Source organism: Oxyura jamaicensis, chromosome 3 (assembly GCF_011077185.1).
Source record: "Oxyura jamaicensis isolate SHBP4307 breed ruddy duck chromosome 3, BPBGC_Ojam_1.0, whole genome shotgun sequence".
In the NCBI taxonomy this organism is placed as follows: domain Eukaryota; kingdom Metazoa; phylum Chordata; class Aves; order Anseriformes; family Anatidae; genus Oxyura; species Oxyura jamaicensis.
In genome coordinates, this window is record NC_048895.1 from 109258917 (window position 1) to 109271564 (window position 12648).

Genomic DNA, 12648 nt, shown 5'->3' on the forward strand with positions numbered 1-12648 from the left:
AAAATTGCAGTACCAATTTGTTTTTTAATGGTAAATAAAGGGAAAGGCATTTTAGCTTTGTTATGAGACAGATAATTTACATTCAAAGTTGTACCCATAGACTGAATATACTGTAATAAATACAAAGTGAAACTGGCTAACTTGTTCATGTCTGCAGTTGTGAAAACAATGAAGCTGACAGAAAGCAGCAAAACCCACCTGAAAAGCTGGGTGAATTCTTGAGCAGTGAGGCTTCACAAAGCTCTGCCCTGCTCTGTTTCTGCTTGAGAGCAGAATGCCTGCCTGTTACCAAATTCAGGATTGCACTGCAGTCCTTTCTATAAAGATATATGCCAAGCTGAGCTCAGGGCAACCGAGGAAGGGGTCAAGGAGCAAAGTGCATGGGATAAAAAGAAGAAAGATCAAAGTAAAGAAACTTAGCATAAACCTGTTAACCTAACAGATAACAGAGACATTAAAAAAGAAGGAACTAAATAAGTAATACTTTGATATGAGGAAGTTTGCCAGGATGCGGTGATTGACAGAATCTATTTTCCTATATAAAAAAGAGACAGACCTGATGGAAAGAACTTCAAGGGTTATCACAACAGGCTCCATTACAAGTACCATGGTCTTAATCACCTGCTGCATTTTATCGCAGGACCAACATGTTCCATGAAAGCAGACAAGGGTGTTTTATGTCCTAGAAACAGTGGATAACTAAATGTTTTATTATGGTTCTTGCTCTATACATTTTTGCCACTGTGCAAATGCATTGCAAGTGTTATTGAAGTCTCTGGACACCGTTGTCCTTCTGAAATACAGTGCTGAAATTTGACAAAGGCAAAAAGCGTAACTTGAGGACATGAACAAATCAAAGCCAACAAATGTGGCCATGGTGATTCTTTGATGGTAGCCCAGCTGAATACAGTAAATGATTTGTTTCCAGAGCTGAGAAATAAGCAAACAGTAATTTGAGGAAAAGGATATTCAGCATTTTTAAAAAACAGGATAGGTAAAAATAAAAATAAAAAATGAAAGCAGTCAAGATTACAGGCTATTTTTTAAAAGGAGAGGGAGAACTGCACTAGGCACACAGTGAAATAACCTGAATTATTCAGTAAATCCTATGGAAGATTTTATTACCAAGCCTTTTCTATTGGGATAAGACTTAAAAGCTATGTTGTATCAAAATTACATTTAAAAAATATTATTATTATTTTTAAAATTCTTGTCTCAATTTTAAAGTATATATTTTAAGTTTCCTCAGTGCCATATGTCCTTGCAGTCTTCTGGTTAGCATAAAGATACATCTCGCAGGAGCTCCAAATACAGAGTTCCTCCACAGTCAACTAGTTACTGACAGAAGAGTCCCATTATGCACTATGGCCAGAGACAATGTTGAATTTTTAGAACTTCATATGAAGAAAACAAACAAAGATTCTCATTTTCAAATGTCTCTTTTCCCCATGATGAACATGCGAAATAGAACAGGTACAAATTAAGTGAAGAATTTCTTCTCTTTACCTCCTCAGGCAACATTTTAATAATATTTAGTCACCTACTGTTATGGATTCAAAGTGGAATTAGTATCACCTAACTTTGAATATCTATTATCTTAAACTGTCCTCACAGATTCACCTGACCAAACACATCTAACACAAATACCTGTATTTTAGTTAGAACCTAGGTTTTCCCCATAGCTAATGGGAGAAAAAGGTACCTCCAAGCACAAATCATCTCCTAAAGTTAAATCCAATCCAGTGGAAGAGAGTTGTGCTAAACACGCCTACTTCTTTTATTTGAATATAAAGGTAGCTTAGACACCTCATTCAGATTTTAATGCTAAAAATTAAATATATATTAGATGAGCTCTCCCAAATCCCAAAGAATAAAGAGATTTTAGAAAATATCAGAGGGTGCTTATTTTCTCATTTTGGTGTCTAAGAATGTTTACAACATATCCTTTAGGAGACTTATATCTTGCTGAAATTAAACAAGACCTTAAATGCCTTAATTATCTACAAATCATTTCACCTAGCTTTGCTAGCATCTATACTAGTCTAACTTTGGTGAGTTACTTAAAATTGATGCATAATGATTATGTGATTAGGTTTACAAAAACTAAGCTCAATTTCACCCTCTGGGTGTTCTTGAATGTTCTAAACTTTTATTATTCCTCCTCCTTATGAGAAAAGCTATGGCAGATGAGATCAAATGACAGTTCTGTAGATATCTAAGTTGTTTTTGTATATGCTTTCTATGTTTATATCAAAATTCACAGTTCTTTCTAAACCAATAATAAAGCATTTACTACTTGGAAGTTTGAACAAAACACAAATATAACTTGTTTTTTATAGTCTGAAATAGGATCCTTTATCCGTGCCTTAAGGAAAGCAATGTAAAGGAAATTGCACTGCTTGTAACAACAATAACGAATTCATTGTAAACAACTGTTCTGTTCATGTGTAAAGTTTCCAGCTCTTAACATAAGTTATAACGGAGAAGATGTCAGCATTTGCATGTATTTTATACATACACTATAGAAATGAGCACTGCTTGAAGCTTAGTGTCATGAGCAGACATGAATTTTAAGTTGCAGTCTTCTGTAGAGGTAGTCTTACATGTATGGTATGTCTTCTTAGGATTGTACTAACTGGAAAAAATAGTTTCCTTAAACTAAAATTCATGTATTCATGAATTTAAATAAATTATTTTACCGAGTACTTCCCTCCTCAACTTGCAAATGCTTTCAGCATAAGACATGTCATTGGAAATGATTAGACAAAAGGTGATTACTTCACAGGCTTATCAGACCTCCGTTATAAGGTTGTTGCTGCAAGCCCTGGTTAGGGTCACCAGTCCGTCAAAGATAGGATTAAGACAAACAAATACAAAAACAAACAAACAAACAAACAAACAAAAACACAGAAAGAAACAACTTACATAAAGACCTTTCTCTCTTTTCCATCTCTGTTTCTTTTAAGACATAAAGCATCTTTTCTGTTTCCCTTACAGGCAGGAAAAATGATTTCCAGACTCCTCTTCGGTAAAAGACACTTAAAAGTAACATGCAACCTCAAGTATTATATAAGAGAATTTTGTCATTTCCATCAAGTTAATTAGTGGAGGTGTTCCTTTGCAGTACAGATAAAATGAATAGACAACTGCACTCAGCCAGTTACAGTGCCTACAGAAAAGATGCCTAAATACTAATTCAAACCAACAAAAAACATATTACTTATTTTGATGAATTAAACAGTCAGTAATGGGACATGTATCTAACAAACATATATGCAAATTCCAACTGACTTGTAGAGACAGCTATAAAATGGAAAGCAAATTCATTAAAATCTTCATGTTTCCTCATGTTCTGAAATTACAGTTTCAAAAATTCCTGATCTGTTAACTCCAGTTATTTTTCACTTTCTCTTGGAAAAAGGTGGAATAAGGATTATATAAAAAGAATTCATATCTTGCTTGCTTAAAACATTAAAAAATAGCTCATAATCATCATCGTGTCCTGTGCCGTAACATATATAGCACCACTCTGCCACTTTTTCTTTATTAATTATTTCCTTTTGAATAGCAATCGGTGAACCCAGATGTCTGAAAGTGAGAAATCCTAGCTGTGGCATCTGGATCCTTTACAGATTCCAAAAGTAAGCCCACTATTGGCATTTAAACAGAATCACACTCTGTTTAAGTATTTATACTGCCTTTGGCTTGCTGTATTATTGTGCATTTATTAATAAGCCCTTGTGCTTACATTTTGACTTGAGAAAACTCTGTGCACTTTGGAAGAAATGCTATACCCATTGAAGTCAATGGGAGATTTGCCATCAACTACAAGAGCGTCAGGATTTCACCCTTTTGAGTTTTTCTTCACAAAGAGAGTTAGAAGCTCTTCAGAAATCTTTCAGTCCTGTAAGCCTTCATTATTCATCCATTAAAAAAAAAAAAAAAAAAAAAAATCTAGGGGAAGAGGTTAAGCTAAAAAAAAAAAAAAAAAAGTGGGTCTGGCTTTATATTGTCAACACACTCATAGATCTCCAAGTTGGACTGGCTCTGGCACAGAACATGCTAGGACTAAGATTCTCAAATTACTCACAGAATACATGACAGCATGTAAAAGCTACTGAAATATAAAGATTTTGGCCCAAAGCTACAGTCAGGGTCTATTGGGTTCACAGTTCTGCCAGATCTCTTTTGCTAAAAGCTGTCATGTACCATGTTGCCATGAACGCTCCCAGTGGTGTGTTTGCGCTTCTGCTCCCTCCAACACTATGTGGAAGCCACAAAGATTCATAGATAAGATGCAGCATTAAAAAAAAAAAAAAAAAAAAAAAAAAAAGTCCAAAGTTGGATCTTTCAGATTAAGATTCATCACGTATTATGTGAGTTTCTAAAAACCTTTCACAAAAGCAGAAAAATTTTACTAAAAAACCTTCCACAGATCTAAGAATTTCTCATGAAGAAATTCTAATAGAAAGTGAAATATTTAGAAAATTGAGCTCTTTAACTTTAAACCTTCAATTTCTCAAAAAAAAAGGGGGGACTAAAAAGTGCTGGGAAGACCACTGTGTACTTTTCAGTGTCCTGGTTATTCTGCCAAAGAAATCTAGGGCAAATTTATTTTAGTTAAACATTTATTTGGTGGTCACTGTTTTTACAATGATTATTTTGCTATCCTCACCATTAACCCTTTGTTTCTCTGAATGCAAGCACGTGTCACAATATTAATCTACAAAGAGGTGTATGGAAGTGTTGTTTGTTAAAGATAAATTGCAGAACTAGCTTTCATGGTTCAAAATCTTGGGTTTTGCAGCTCAGTATAATTTAAGCCATGAACCATTCCCACTGCTCTATAGTGAATTACAAAACATATCAATCCCCGTTACCCCAAAGAAACGAAGTAATAACATGTAAGGTAAGTGGCTATATATATATTTTTTCTCATGGTTGAATGCTTATCCATTCGGAACAGACTAAAGGTTTAGTCAAACAGACAAGTTTAGTCAACAGACAGCTACCAGAATAGTTCTCCATGTGCTCACTCCCAGCTTGCAGCAAACAAAACCTAACATCGGGTTAAGTCCACGTTTCCTTAGGGTTAAGCATATGTATGCTGACAGCTAGATCAGCTTATCTGACATGAAATAACTTACATTATTTCAAAATAAATTAAGACAGAATAAATTAAGCATATATCTGAGCTGAAGGTTGAAGATTGAAGACCAATATTTACTTTCTATTTAATTTTAGTAAGTATAATATTTGGGGTTCCCAACTAGTCAGAGATTTCCAAAATGGACCAACATTTGGTTACAACCCTTATGATCTGCACTTCACATCTACTGCTTCTCAAAGCTGTAACTTTTTAACCTTTTCTGACCACCAGTATAGTCCAAAACTCTGTGTATTTGACATTATTTTAGCTTTCTTTTTCTAAGCTACTAAGCTACTTTGTAGCCTTTTTCTAAGCTACTTTGATGGCAGAAATATGTCTGATTTTCAAATATAGTACTTTTGTGGAACTAAACTTTGTCTATATCACACATTGACAATAGAATTCTTTGAAGAATTCTTTGGTGGCTAATGAGTAAACAAGAAAAAATAATGAGACTGGGATTATTCAGCCACCTATTCTCAGACCTGGCAATTCTTTCTAGCTTCACCTATAGTCAGTAAAAAGATGGGGGTGAATCATGATATTCTTTCATTAGCATGTATTGCAGATGAAAAGGAGTGGTCATACAGAAAAAAACTATTTATGTTGAGGACCTAATAGCCAGAGCACGCACATTTTGGTGGACTTCAGATTAATTTCAATTTTCTCCCAGAGACTGAAGTGCGTAAGGTGCATCCCTGGTTTAATTTCATTTGAAATTAATACAGTTTTTGTAGTTTGAGACAGTTTGAAAATATGAATCAAAGCAGAGTAAGGGGAGGTTTGCTTCAGAAGCACATGTTGGATTGAGACTAAAAAATGAATTCAGTTGCATCTTCAGATCATCTGAAAAGATGCAATGTTTTAGGCCCTTATCTTTCTCTGCTGAGCATCTGCAAATGGGGACAAAATAGCTAGATAAGGCACCTGAGGCTGGGTAGTATGAGTAACTACCTGCATCACTACCGTATTCTTATTCCTGTGTCTCTCCCTCATAATAAAGATAGCTAGAATAATAACTTAAAGGTGTGTCTTGTATCTCTTCTTACCCCTGCAACACTACCAGCTGTCGCTGGGAAAGTTTAGCTGCTTCTCTACTTCCTTGATTCTCTTGAGTGATTTGGTTGCTGCTTTTTTCCATTTATTTCTTTGCTTTTATTTTGTGCATTTTGGAAAGCACAAGATTTATGTGTCTTCCATTAAAGAACACATAAGATTCAAGGTAATTTCTCTGAAATGCATTTAAAGCTGATTTTAACTCAAGGAATCAGTTATCACTATTATTATAATTATCACTATTGTTAAAAGACGATGTTAGCCTGTTAGTTACCATTTTAAGAACAGATCTTAGCCTGGTATTCTTTGCTTGCTCAGGACTTCTTATCTAGTTAGGAATTTTAACTGAGCAAGAAATGCAGGGCTATGCCCACAGAATAGCTGAGTAGAAGTAAAAATAGGAGGTTCTTCAAATTAACTTAGGAAATTACCTAGTACAAGGGGTGGTGACTGGTTCCCATTGCATTTTTATCTGTTAGATAATGGTTAGAGCGGTTACCTGAAAACTAAGCAAATCAGATGAAACATGCCTGGACAAAGTAGTCTGGAAACTCTGACTTTCATTTCCTGGACAATTGGTTTAACTCTCTAGGCTGCTATACAAAAGTCTGATGCTTACTCCAGCTGTACTTTCAGATGAAACTATCTGTGACTGCTGTACTGTGTAATGAAATAAATGCTGTCCATGTATGTTAGAGGTGCTGAGAGAACACTGATTGAATTGACCTCCCAAAGGAGCTGAAATAGACATGCCTTGTTTGTAAATCATAAATGGTCTTACAGGAGAGACAGGCACTGGGAAGCCAAGGTGGTGATGCTTCAGGGAACATGTAACATTTTCATCACCACAGTAAGTTTTCACTAAAATAATAAGCACCCACAAAATCTCAGGTACCCAAATAAGATTTATATGAAAGACTCTGATGGACTTAGCTACCTACTAAGTAACTAAGTATACCTAATCCCAACTGCATTGTTTCATATGCCTGAAGGTCTTTTTTTTTTTTTTTTTTTTTTCTTACCTTGCCATTTGAGTGCAGATGGATGAAACTCAGGCTTTGTTTTAGTCCAACCCACTTCTATTCTCAGTGTTTTGCACTACCTCCCTATATAATAGATACATTAAAAATAAGTGGGCTAGTTTGAATTCTGGCAATTAATGATATATATTTCTGAAATTCATACCTGGACTGCTTTTGTAAAGAAAAAAAAAAAAAAAAAAAAAAAGAGTAATTTGCTAATACCTTGCATTTTTTTTTCTATTACAAAACAGATGAAAAACAGTGAAAATCATACCTGACCAATTTGGTGGCACTCTATGATGGAGTGACCACATCAGCTGACAATGGAAGACCAACCAATGTCATCTACCTGGACTTCTGTAAGGCCCACATAATATCCAGATCTCTAAATTGGAGAGAGATGGATTTGATGGACAGACCATTCAATGGATAAGGAGTTGTCTTGAAGGTTGCACCTAGAGACTGGTGGTCAATGGCTCTATGTCCAGGTGGAGACCGGTGACTAGTGGTGTCTCTCAGGGGCCTATTCTGTGACCTGTTTTATATCTTTATCTACAACATAGACAATGGGATCAAGTCCACCCTCAGCAAGTTTGCAGATGACACCAAGCTGAGAGGTGCAGTTGATACAACAGAAGGAAGGGATCCAAAGGGACCTAGACAGCCTAAAGAAGTGGGCCCACGGAAACCTAATGAGGTTCAACAAATCCAAATGCCTGGTGCTGCACCTGGGTCAGGGCAATCCCGGACTTCAGGACAGACTGAGAGAAGAACTCATTGAGAGCAGCCCTGCAGAGAAGGACTTGGGGGCTCTGGTGGGTGAAAAGCTCAACATGAGCCAGCAGTGCAGGCTTGCAGCCCAGAAGGCCAACTGCATCCATCAGCAGAGGAGTGGCCAGCAGGTGGAGGGAGGTGACTGTCCCCCTCTGCTCTGCCCTGGTGAGGCCCCACTTGGGGCACTGCATCCAGGTCTGGGGCCCCCAGCACAAGAAGGATGTGGGGCTGTTAGAAAGGGTCCAGGGGAGGACCAGGAAGATGATCGGAGGGCTGGAGCACCTCTCCTCTGACAAAGGCTGAGAGAGCTGGGGATGTTCAGCCTGGAGAACATAAGGCACCGCGGAGACCTTGTTGCAGCTTTTCAGAACTTAAAGGGGGCTTACAGAGAAGATGGAGAGTGACTCTTTGCTCAGTCAGATAATGACAGGAGAAGGGGGAATGGTTTTAAACTAAAAAGGGGAGGTGTAGATGAGAGGTTAGGAGGAAATTCTTCTCTCAGAGGGTGGTGAGACACTGGCACAGGCTGCGCAGAGCATCTGTGGATGCCCCATCCCTGGAGGTGTTCAAGGGCAGACTGGATGGGGCCCTGGGCAACCTGATCTAGTGGGAGGTGTCCCTGCCCATGGCAGGGGGGTTGGAACTGGATGATCTTTGGGGTCCCTTCCAACCCGAGCCATTCTATGACTCTATGATTTTATGATTCTCCGTCACACTGTGGACACCCCACCTCATTGCCTTCTGCCCTTTGCTGCCTGAAAGGACTGGCACTGCTCCCAGCCCGGGCATGCAGTTGTGGTATGCAGGAGACCTCCAGGGAGCTTGGCAGCCCATGCTGCCTCTGAAAGCCTCAGGGGAAGGCTACCCCCATCCCACTCCTCCCCACAGAAGCAGCCAACAGAGCTGCCAGCCTTGCCCATGCAAGGAGGGCCTAGCAGTGAGCAGGGAAGCCGCAGCGCTTGCCCAGGAAATTAGACACTCGCCCATGAGCTTGCTTGAACGGACACACGTTTATTGAGAGAGCCCCTGCTCCGTGGTGGGGCTGGCAGGGATCTGCTGCTTGCTGGCTCTGTGCCCTGCTGGGTCCTGCTGCTCCTTGCCCCTCTCTGCAGATGGTTTCTTCTTTCCCACTGTCTTTCCTCCAACTGCACCCGGGACTGCAGCTGCAGACGAAGCCAAATTCTGGGAGCTTTCCGTGCCAGGCAGATTGTGCTTTGGGGCTTTGATGCACTTAGGGCGGAGTCTTGCGAAGACAGGTCTGTCCTGGGAGCATCCCTTGTCCTTCCGTGCCCTTCTGTGTCTTCTGGGTGGCACGGCCCCGGTGCCCTCTGCTGCTGTGTCCATCCTTGGTTGCCCTGCATTGTCTGGGAGCTGCTCTGACTGTGAAGCCTGCACCTGCTTCTGCAGATCTTTAGCATTTTTTTTGGCTTTGTGGCAGTCTGTTGGTGCTGCAGGGACCTTTGTCATGTGGTGGATATCAAGACAGATCCAAATGTGGTGTGGAGGCCGTGGCAGAGCTGAGGGTCTATCCTCACTGGAGCTGTTTTTCCTCTGTGGGGCCTGCCTTCTTGGAGGTGCTGGTGTCCCCATGTCCCCCATAGTGGAGATGCTGGGGCCCTCACCCGTCTTTTCTGACTGACCCCGCAGAGCTCCCTTGCTCTGTGGCGACGTCTGCTCTGCATGGATGGAACGAGAATCCCCTGCTGCCCCGGGGTCCCAGTAGTTCTTCTTGCTGGTGCCAGGCAGGATCGTCTTGCCGGTTGTGCTGCTGCCATTGGCTCTTCCTCCACACTCCATTTTTTGTAGGGATTTGTCCCCATCCTCCTGAGCCTTCACCCCTTGTTCCACTCTCGGATTAGCTGCTGGCACAGAGTGGACCGGCTCCTGCATCCCCTGGGTGGATGCATCCTCGGGGGCTCCTGCCTCTTGCTGAGGGCCAGAGGCCTGCACTGACAGCTGCACTGCCGACTTTGTGGTGTGAGCTTGCTGCTGACAGCGCAGTCTGGGCAAGCGGTGGCGCTGCCTGGTCTTCCTTTGTGGACCCTCAGTCTGGAAGTCTTTTCGTCCCAGGATGGGCTCTGAAGGTATTTTCTTGCAAACCAAGACGGTTCTTGGTAGCCCGAGGAGCTGCTTTTGTCCGTTAGGCCCCTGCAGATGACTTTTCACAGTCTTTTCCGCACAGGGTGGGTCCTTCTCCACAGGAGTCACCACCACATGTGGCTCTGCTTGCCGTTGGGGTGATTGAGGAGCTGTGGTTGGGACAGGGGTCCTTGCTTCCAGGACAACTTCGGAAAGGATCTCCTCGCAGGAGAACAGTCCAAATTGCTTTTGTATATACATTTTTTCCACTAGATGCTCCAGCTCATTTTGCATAGCCTTGTCTGTCAGGTCCCACACAGGGGGAACCGGCTTCCCATTAGACTTTTCTTCTTGCTTCGATACTTTTGAAGCAGAGGCTGGATCATCTTGTGGAGGCTTGTCCCCATCAGCTGGCAGGTGCAGTTTCTGCTCCTCTTTCTTATTTGGGGTGAAGTAGTTCAAGGCCTCCTTGGATTTCTTTTGTGGCAAAGATGTCTTCATTTCCGTGGACTGGAATTTGGGCACCTCTGGAGGATGGGTGGGAGCAGCCTGCTGGAAGTGGACGTGTTTCTGGAGTTGGTGCACATTGCTGGCCCTGCGGCATCTGACCTGTTCTTTCCTGCAGGGTGGGCAAGTGCCATGGTCACGCTGCTCCTCTGGGCCAGCCTTGGGATGCATGAGGCCAGGCTGAACTGCAGAAGCATGAAGTGAGTCTGCTTTCTGCACAGGAGTGGGGGTAGATGCCCGTGAAATCTGTGTGGCTTCGTTCTCCGTGGTGGTAGCGTAGGAGATGGTGCTCCAAGAGTCCAGAGACATCGTTGAAGAGCAGCTGACACTCTCTGTGTCAGAAGTGGTAGACTCACGGATGTCCTCTGGCAACTCCAAGTTGAGCCTGTGTGAGGAGGAGAAGGAGAAGGAAGATGATGGGAATGCTGAGCCAAGCACTCCTGAGCACCCGGGGACTCTCCCTCTGCCCCGAAGGTGCTGGCAGGCTGTGCCATTTCTGTGGGGTCCCCCAAGGGATCCCTTGGTCCCTTGCCCAAGGCTCCCTCTCTGCTGGCTGGGCACAGAAGCTCCATCTGCCCCAGAAAGAGAGGGGACACTGCTATCTCTGTGCCTGGGTGGTAAATCCTTCTGCAAGGGCATTGCTCCTCGGATTTTAGTCTGCAAATTTTCCTGTGCTCCCCCAAGCCATTGCACTCATCCATGCCCCCAAACCCTGCAGGGGTTCCCATCTTCTGCATGGGTTCCCTGCATGTTCCCATCTTCTTCCCCTTCCCCTCTTCGGTGGTCTCACATTTCCATGTATTTGTTGAGGTCCTCAAGGTTCCTGTTGAACAGTTGGGATAGTTCACGTTCTCCATCCATTTTTACGTGCTTGGGACATCTGCAAAGGGGCAAAGGGCAGCATTAGCGGGACCTCCTTTGGTGGGGAGTGACTAGAGGGGGCTGTCACGCCCCTGGGGACGATTCCACTTACTGCTTCTTCTTGCGCCATGAAGAGTTGTGAAGGGTCCAAACTGGTGGCAGAGAAGACAGAGAGTCAGTGGATGGGGAGGCCATGGGGGGGCGGCGGGCACATGGGGCCAGGCGGTGTCTTTGCAGGGCACCTGTCCTAGCCCAGGGCTGCTCACCTCTGCGATTCTCCTGGTTCCTTCTGTAACAGCACCTCCTCGTCCTCCCTTCCTACATGGAAACAGAAAGCAGCAGGTCAGAGGGAGTCCCCAGCAGCCTCATCGGCACTCACAAACCCAGGCCATGGCCAGGGCCAGGCCCGTGCCTGCCCCAAGCCTCCTGGCCCAGGCTGGCCAGGCCCAGCTGGGACACGGCCTCCCCTCCCAGGCAGGGCCTCCTGCCTCAGCACCAGCCCTGACTCCTACCTGCAGCTTGGCACGGGGCATCAAAAAGTAGCAGGCAAACGCCAGCAGCAGCAGCCACAGGGAGGAGTAGAAGGTCCAGAAAGCTTCAGGGCTGGGGAAGAAGCTCATTCCCCAGGGATCAGCCATGCCTGTGACGTGCCACAGAGAGCCAAACTTGGCTGGATTGAGGAGGATCAGCCGGACCGCACTCACGGTCCCCTTGCTCCACGTTCCCAGCTCAAGCTCGTTCCTCTTCGCTCGTCAGCTCGCGGCTAAATGGCAGCCAGCCTCGCTCAGCCCCACTTACATAGCCCGCCCCCCATTGTGATGCGCGTTGCCTCGGCGTTGTCATCCCTCACCAGCTGTGGTGACAGCAGCGCTCTGCCATGGCAATGTTTGTGATGCAGGGACAGCAGGGATGAGGTGGCCCTCCCCGAGCTGAGCTAAACCACAGAAGGTGACCTTCACCTGAGCACCAGGCAGCAGCCAGCCCAGCGGGGCCAGCTCAGCGCAGCGGGGCCGCGGCCCTTCAGTCACCTCTCCTGGGACCGGTACTGTTTTATATGTTTATCAATGGCATAGACAGTGGGATCAAGTCCACCCTCAGCAAGTTTGCAGATGACACCAAGCTGAGAGGTGCAGTTGATACAACAGAAGGAAGGGATGCTATCCAAAGGGACCTGGACAAGCTTGAGAAGAGGGCCCACGG

General features: G+C 43.6%; 1 long non-coding RNA gene across 1 annotated transcript; it reads left to right on the forward strand.

Annotated features, from left to right (window-relative positions):
* Positions 1-3653: 3653 nt before the first annotated feature.
* LOC118163745 lies at positions 3654-12644 on the forward strand. Its single transcript, XR_004749170.1, has 3 exons — positions 3654-4909; positions 7479-7844; positions 12576-12644. It is a non-coding gene; the product is annotated as an uncharacterized LOC118163745 (long non-coding RNA).
* Positions 12645-12648: the final 4 nt, after the last annotated feature.